This window comes from Bufo gargarizans, chromosome 5 (assembly GCF_014858855.1).
Source record: "Bufo gargarizans isolate SCDJY-AF-19 chromosome 5, ASM1485885v1, whole genome shotgun sequence".
NCBI classification, from domain to species: domain Eukaryota; kingdom Metazoa; phylum Chordata; class Amphibia; order Anura; family Bufonidae; genus Bufo; species Bufo gargarizans.
The window spans coordinates 272634845-272643665 of NC_058084.1; the positions used below are offsets into that span (position 1 = coordinate 272634845).

The following is an 8821-nucleotide window of genomic DNA, read 5'->3' on the forward strand; positions in this document are numbered from 1 at the left end:
TGGAGGAAGACTGGGGAGAGGGAAATGCCAAAATGCCTGAAGTCCAGTGTCAAGTACCCACAGTCAGTGATGGTCTGGGGTGCCATGTCAGCTGCTGGTGTTGGTCCAGTGTGTATTATCAAGGGCAGGGTCAATGCAGCTAGCTATCAGGAGATTTTGGAGCACTTCATGCTTCCATCTGCTGAAAAGCTTTATGGAGATGAAGATTTCATTTTTCAGCACGACCTGGCACCTGCTCACAGTGCCAAAACCACTGGTTAATGGTTTACTGACCATGGTATTACTGTGCTCAATTGGCCTGCCAACTCTCCTGACCTGAACCCCATAGAGAATCTGTGGGATATTGGGAAGAGAAAGTTGAGAGACGCAAGACCCAACACTCTGGATGAGCTTAAGGCCGCTATCGAAGCATCCTGGGCCTCCATAACACCTCAGCAGTGCCACAGGCTGATTGCCTCCATGCCACGCCGCATTGAAGCAGTCATTTCTGCAAAAGGATTCCCGACCAAGTATTGAGTGCATAACTGAACATAATTATTTGAAGGTTGACTTTTTTTGGATTAAAAACACTTTTCTTTTATTGGTCGGATCAAATATGCTAATTTTTTTAGATAGGAAATTAGGGTTTTCATGAGCTGTATGCCAAAATCATCAATATTAAAACAATAAAAGGCTTGAACTACTTCAGTTGTGTGTAATGAATCTAAAATATATGAAAGTCTAATGTTTATCAGTACATTACAGAAAATAATGAACTTTATCACAATATGCTAATTTTTTTAGAAGGACCTGTACATTACATTTTCCTCTCTGGTAGTGCTTGCTGGTGTTTCTTTTTAACCCTCCTCTTATGTTAGGGTCAGAACCGACCCGTTTTCAGGTTTTGAATGTCTATAAGTATCACATAAATTTGTTTATTGCATCAAGATTTTTTTACTTTGTCAGGAACCTCTATTTAAACAATGTAATAGAAAAAGAATCCTTTTCACTAAATTATAAAATACTGTGGTTAAAATTGATACGTTTATGGTGTTAGGGTCAATTCTGACCCAGTTATAATATAGGATTATAGGACACTAATAAGTGCCAAAACTGAAATCATAAACACTCTCTCTGCTTAGTAACACTGACAGCCAATCACCTCTCAGCCCTGGGAGCTGTAGTTAGCGAGGGGCCTATCTCTTTGCCTGCTTGTCTGCTTCTCTAAATAAAGTAAAGAAACATAGGACCAATACATTTCAGAGTTGCTGACTTGCAGAGTAATCATCTCCAATATGCAGCATGCAAGAGTGAGAAGATTTACAGGAAGCCAAATACTGGATTATATCTTGGATGAAAATGAGGCAGAGGACACAGAGCAGCATAGCGATATGGATGAGCAGGTTTCTGAGGCAGAAGATGAAGTAGAGTATCAACCAGAATACATAGACACATCTGATGAGTCTGATGAGGAGGCCACCAGTGCTGAACCTGCTGCTGTTCCTGCTGAAACATTCAAATCCAAAAGTGGTAAGATCTGTTGGAGTTCAGAACCTCCTGACTTACATGGCAGGGCAGCTGCTGCAGATGTAATCAAAATGACCCCTGGGATCACAAGGTTTGCTGTGACGAGAGTAAGTGACATCAAAACATGTTTTGAACTGTTCATGCCATTGTCACTAAAAAAAAGTGATCATTGCAATGACAAACCTTGAAGGAAAAAAAGACCATGGCAACATGTGGAATGACATAAATGAGGAATGCCTAGATGCTTATATTGGTGTTCTTCTTCTCGCTGGAGGCCACTGATAGTCTTTGGGACAAGTCAAGAGGCAGATATATCTTCCCAGCAACAATGTCACTTCACACCTTTCGAATGATATCAAGAGTTTTCAGATTTGACAACAGAGATACTAGAGCAAAATCTGACAAGCTTGCTCCCATAAGGGATGTCTGGGAGAAATGGGTTCAGCTCCTTCCACTAATGTTTAACCCTGGGCCTCAGGTAACAGTAGATGAACGTTTGATCCCTTTCCGTGGAAATTGCCCCTTCCGGCAGTATATGCCCAGTAAGCCAGGCAAATACGGCATAAAAATCTGGGCAGCCTGTGATGCAAAAACAAGCTATGCATGGAACCTACAGATTTACACCGGCAAACTCGAAAGTGGCATCCCTGAGAAAAAACAAGGACAACGTGTAGTCCTTGATTTGACTACTGGACTGCGGGGTCACAATATCACGTCTTGACAATTTTTTTACCAGCTATGACCTTGGACAAGAACTTCTCAGGAGGAAACTCACCATGGTAGGCACAATAAAAATAAATAAACCTGAGCTGCACACTGAAATTTTGCAGGTGAAGGACAGAGCTTCACTTTCTTCAAAATTTGCTTTTACAGACACCACCACTGTTGTTTCATATTGTCCACCAAAAAAAAAAAAAGTGATACTTATGTCCACTTTTCACAAAGATGCAGCTATGTCATCAAGAAGTGACAAAAAGCCCACAATTATCCTGGATTACAATAAAAACAAAGGAGGAGTGGACAACCTGGACAAGCTGACTGCTACCTATACTTGTCAGCGAATGACCAGGAGATGGCCGATGGCTGTGTTTTCTAACATCCTAGATGTGTCTGCATACAATGCATTTGTGTTATGGACCCACATCCACCCAGGTTGGAACACACAAAAAAATAACAAGCGGAGAATATTTCTCAAGGAGCTAGGAAGTTCCCTTGTCAAGGCACACATTGAGCAAAGGAAACGGGTGTCTTGAGATCCAATCGCTGCAGCCGTGATCAGACAGATGCAGAGTTCATCAAGCACTCCATCCACACCATCAACAACACAAAGAGAATCAATGCCAGCATCCTCATCATCATCTAGCTTTGCCTCAACATCAACCAGCACAGCCACAGCCACAACTCCAGTGATGCCATCTGATTCTAAAAGAAAGAGGTGTCAGGTCTGCCCCAGCAATAAGGACAGAAAGACACACACATTATGCTTCCACTGTAAAAAATATATTTGCAAAGAACATGCTAAAAGTGTCAGCTTTTGCCACACATGCATCTAAAAACACTCACACAAACACATGCAAGTTCCTGCACAAAGATGCTTTGAAAGTAGTACTTGATTTCTATTGGTTTTCCTTGCTTGATTGTGTGTTGTTTGTTTGACCTTGCAAGTCTACATTTTGTATTATTACTTGCTTTTCATTGTTTATGAATGTTTTATGTTAAAAAAAAAGACTTTTGGCTATTTTATTGAAGTAAATGAATATGGGTCAAAATTGACCCTAACACCATCAATGTTATTATAGTTAATGTTATTAAAATAAAATAAAAAATAGTTTTTAAAAAAGTTAAGAGATGTGTTCAAATACTCCTCAGCAACATTCTGGTGACATAACAACCTTTTATTTACTTATAATAACCTATTGAGGTTTATTTTAATTTGAAAATAAGAGGTATGCTATCAAAAGAAAGGTCTAAGGGGTCACACCAAAAATATTAAAACCAATCTTTTCAAGGATAAAGAAGCCTAACAAGGTAACCAAGAGGTAAGAAACAAATTGGATGATAAATAATTGTTCAGAGAGTATTTTATGGCTGATTTAAGACACGGGTCAAAACCGACCTGTTAACATCATGGATAGTAACAGAAAGCTAACATAAGAGGAGGGTTAAGGCAGACATTTTGATCTACCTTCTCCTGCATTCAGTGGCAAACTACAATGCTCCGTAGCTTTCCTGCTCTCTCTCCCTCCCCTCAGTGCTGACTTCACAGAGAAGCAGACAAAGCAGGACAGACACCTCTTTTTTATTCATCTTTTTGCATAACCCTAGAACAGGGTTACTGCAAAAGGGAAATTGTTGTATTGTTCAGTGAAATATTCAGATTTATTGTATTTGTATGACTTATTTATTAATATCAACTGACTTGGTTACTGACTTCTTCACCATCTGTGGTCACTTCAGAGCAAGGGCAACCCAATTACCACAAGGCAAGAGCCCCAATGCTAGGGCGTACCCCGAGGAAGATAGGGAGTGCCCTCCAGTCACTACATGGCCAAAAGGAGAGCCAGAGGGGGGATTGCTACTATGAGTACTACTACCCTACACCTTCAGGGGAAAACTACCACTCCCATCCTCTGCTTGCTTCTCCAAGGTTGCTGCATTTAATTCTAGAATAATATAAATATATAGCTATGTCTTTCTCTAGACAATAGAATAGGTAATGGGGTAGGGCATTGCATACTATATGTATCTCTGGGGTTATTTTTTATGAAGTGGAGGAAGGGGCTAAGAAGAACTGATTACAATGCACTGCTGGATGATGTCGGTGCTTGATTGTCTTAAAAAGGAAAGACAGATGTCAACATAATGTGAGTAAAAGGAGAAAAAAGGTGTACATTACACTGTACAGCAGTGTTTGCATTGATATAGATAAAATAATGGTGTTCGTTACTCCAAAAGTTATATACTCACCCCTTACTTCAGTGTGCTGGCCGTACCTGTGCTGCAAATCCCAAATTGTGGTCCGCAATGCATGGGCTTCGACCGCGAGCCAGCTCAAGTTCTATCTTTTTGCGGAACGGAAGCACGGAACAGAACCCGATGAAAGCACTCTGTAGTGTTTCCGTTCCACGGCAACGTGGGACACACGGTCGTGTGCAAGAGTGACGCTGGTGAGTGAAAGCCCTGTTCACCACTCACTCCCCGGCCCAGGGCTCATTATATGGTATGGGATAGTGAGGCAACATGGAGGCATTTTACTATATAAGCCCCATGCAGTATAATGTCTCCTTGTAGGCCCCATACAGTATACAGTAATGTCTCCTTGTGGCCACAAGGAGACATTACTGTATACTGTATGGGTGCAACAAGGAGACATTATAATGTTTGGGACCATAACAGTGGTGTGCCTAGGGTGTTTGGCACAATCGGGGGCGGGTCCTTTCTCTGGCACCCCCGCCCCCCAATACTTGACCACATACCTCTTACATGCAGGGGCTCTATACCGGAAAAGAACTGATCAGGCATATCCCCATGCATTCTGAATGGAGAGTAATCCGTTCAGGATGTTTTCAGTTCAGTCGTTTTGACTGATCAGGCAAAAAATAAAACCGTAGCATGCTACGGTTTTATCTCCGGTGGAAAAAACTGAAGACATGCCTGAATGCCGGATCCAGCATTTTTTCCCATAGGAATGTATTAGTGCCGGATCCGGCATTCATAATACCAGAATGCCGGATCCATCCTTCCGGCCTGCGCATGCACAGACCGGTAAAAATTTGAAAAAAGATACAAGACGGATCCGTCTGTCCGCATGACAAGCGGAGAGACGGATCCGTCCTTACAATGCATTTGTGAGACGGATCCAGATGCGTCTCACAAATGCTTTCAGTCAGTGGCAGATCGGCGGAGCCGACGGGCAGTTCCGACGACGAAACTGCCCGCCGGATCACACTGCCGCAAGTGTGAAAGTAGCCTAAGCCAGTTCTACTTTACACCAGTTTGATAAATTACGCCAAATGTCCCTATAGTGTCCACAGCAGCTATAATGCCCCCAGTAATAATAACACCCGATATTGTGCTCCAGGTAATAATCTCTGTATAGTGTCCCCAGAAATAATAGAATTGCCCCTACAGTGCCTCCCCAATAACAATGCCCCCCACGCTGCCCCCATACAGTAATTTCCCCCACACTGCCCCCATACAGTAATTTCCCCCACACTGCCCCATATAGTAATTTGCCCCACTGCCCTCACACAGTAATTTACCCCACACTGCCCCATACAGTAATTTACCCCACACTGCCCCATATAGCAATTTGTCCACACAGTAATTTACCCCACGCTGCCCCCATACAGTAATTTCCCCCACACTGCCCCATATAGTAATTTTCCCCACACTGCCCCCACACAGTAATTTACCCCACACTGCCCCCACACAGTAATTTACCCCACACTGCCCCATACAGTAATTTACCCCACACTGCCCCATATAGCAATTTGCCCCCACAGTAATTTTTCCCACACTGCCCCCATACAGTAATTTTTCCCACACTGCCCCATACAGTAATTTTTCCCACACTGCCCCATATAGTAATTTGCCCCACATTGCCCCAATACAGTAATTTGCCCCACACTGCCCCCACACAGTCATTTCCCTCACACTGCCTCCATATAGTAATTTCCCCCCACACTGCCCCATATAGTAATTTGCCCCACATTGCCCCCACACAGTAATTTCCCCCACACTGCCCCATACAGTAATTTCCCCCACACTGCCCCCATATAGTAATTTCCCACACACACTGCCCCATACAGTAATTTCCCCCACACTGCCCCATATAGTAATTTGCCCCACACAGCCCCCATATAGTAATTTCCCACACACACTGCCCCATACAGTAATTTCCCCCACACTGCCCCATATAGTAATTTCCCCCACACTGCCCCTATATAGTAATTTCCCACACACACTGCCCCATACAGTAATTTCCCCCACACTGCCCCACATAATAATTTCCCCCACACAGTAATTTGCCCCACACTGCCCCCATATAGTAATTTGCCCCACATTGCCCCCACACAGTAATTTCCCCCACACTGCCCCATACAGTAATTTCCCCCCCACTGCCCCTATATAGTAATTTCCCACACACACTGCCCCCATACAGTAATTTCTCCCACACTGCCGCCATATAGTAATTTCTCCCACACTGCCGCCATATAGTAATTTCCCCCACACAGTAATTTGCCCCACATTGCCTCCATACAGTAATTTCCTTCACACTGTCCCCATATAGTAATTTCCCCTACACAGTAATTTCCCCCACACGCCCCATATAATAATTTCCCCCACACTTCCCCCATACAGTAGTGTCCCCCACACAGTAGTTTCCCCAAAATTGCCCACACACAGTAATTCCCCCCACACTGCCCCCCACTACCCCATATAGTAATTTGCCCCACACAGTAGTTTCCCCCACATTGCCCCATATAGTAATTTGCCCCCCACATAGTAATCCCTCCCATAATTATTGCCCCCACATAGTAATCCCTCACATAATAATTAGCCCCCACACAGTATCCCACCATTATATTTTTCCCCCACATGTCCTCCTGTGTCCCCCAAAGTTGGCACATAAAAAAAAACAACTAAATACTCACCTATGTCCAGGCGCTTGTTCGCAGAGGAAGGCGCGCACACTTCACTGTACTGCTGCGTCAGGGCACAGGCGCGCACGATGACATCATTGCGCACGCCGGTGCCGGGATTTCATTACCGCATAGGCCTCAGGCCTACTAGGCCTGAAGCCTATGGCGGTGAACAGCGGGGGGCAGGCGTGGAACTATGCGCTCCCGTACCCTGCCGCAGTATTTGGGCGTCAGCGCTCCATCAATGAGCGCTTCCATCTGTATTGATGGAAGCGCTTATTGCTTCTGAGCCTGGCACCCCTGTGAGAGCCGGCACCTGGGGTGGACCGCCCGCCCCCACCCCCGGGCACGCCACTTCACCACAAGGAGAAATTATACTGTATAGGGCTTATAAAGTAAAATGTCTTTGTGTTGCCCCTATACGCTGTTTCCTTATTGCCCGCATACACTATAATGTCTAATTGTAGCCCCAATTTTTTTTTCTTCTAAATGGGTATTTATTCTGATATATATCGTTATCGCGAAAATTTCTTAATGGTATAAGCTATGTTTATAGGTCGCTGATTATTGTGACTTTTTCCTATTTTATCTTTATTAATCAAGTCTTTTTTATTTTTCCTCAGCATATGACCCCACAGCATTGTCAGAGAAGTGGTCAATAAATCTGATGAGTTCCTGACATGTGTATTCAGCGAACAGCAGCCCGAGCTTCCTCCCCATTATTACAGACGTGGACAAAATTGTTGGTACCCTTTGGTCAATGAAAGAAAAAGTCACAATGGTCACAGAAATAACTTTAATCTGACAAAAGTAATAATAAATTAAAATTCTATAAATGTTAACCAATGAAAGTCAGACATTGTTTTTCAACCATGCTTCAACAGAATTATGTAAAAAAATAAACTCATGAAACAGGCATGGACAAAAATGATGGTACCCCTAACTTAATATTTTGTTGCGCAACCTTTTGAGGCAATCACTGCAATCAAACGCTTCCTGTAACTGTCAATGAGACATCTGCACCTCTCAGCAGGTATTTTGGCCCACTCCTCATGAGCAAACTGCTCCAGTTGTGTCCGGTTTGAAGGGTGCCTTTTCCAGACTGCATGTTTCAGCTCCTTCCAAAGATGCTCAATAGGATTGAGGTCAGGGCTCATAGAAGGCCACTTTAGAATAGTCCAATTTTTTCCTCTTAGCCATTCTTGGGTGTTTTTAGCGGTGTGTTTTGGGTCATTGTCCTGTTGCAAGACCCATGACCTGCGACTGAGACCAAGCTTTCTGACACTGGCTAGTACATTTCTCTCTAGAATTCCTTGATAGTCTTGAGATTTCTTTGTACCCTGCACAGATTCAAGACACCCTGTGCCAGACGCAGCAAAGCAGCCCCAGAACATAACAGAGCCTCCTCCATGTTTCACAGTAGGGACAGTGTTCTTTTCTTGATATGCTTCATTTTTTCGTCTGTGAACATACAGCTGATGTGCCTTGGCAAAAACTTCGATTTTTGTCTCATCTGTCCACAGGACATTCTCCCAGAAGCTTTGTGGCTTGTCAACATGTAGTTTGGCATATTCCAGTCTTGCTTTTTTATGATTCGTTTTCAACAATGGTGTCCTCCTTGGTCGTCTCCCATGTAGTCCACTTTGGCTCAAACAACGACGGATGGTGCG

The 8821-nt window shown here is 43.6% G+C and overlaps 1 pseudogene; it reads left to right on the forward strand.

The window, feature by feature from the left end:
* The first annotated feature begins 1274 nt into the window (after positions 1 to 1274).
* Positions 1275 to 2759, forward strand: LOC122939412 (annotated as a pseudogene).
* Positions 2760 to 8821: the final 6062 nt, after the last annotated feature.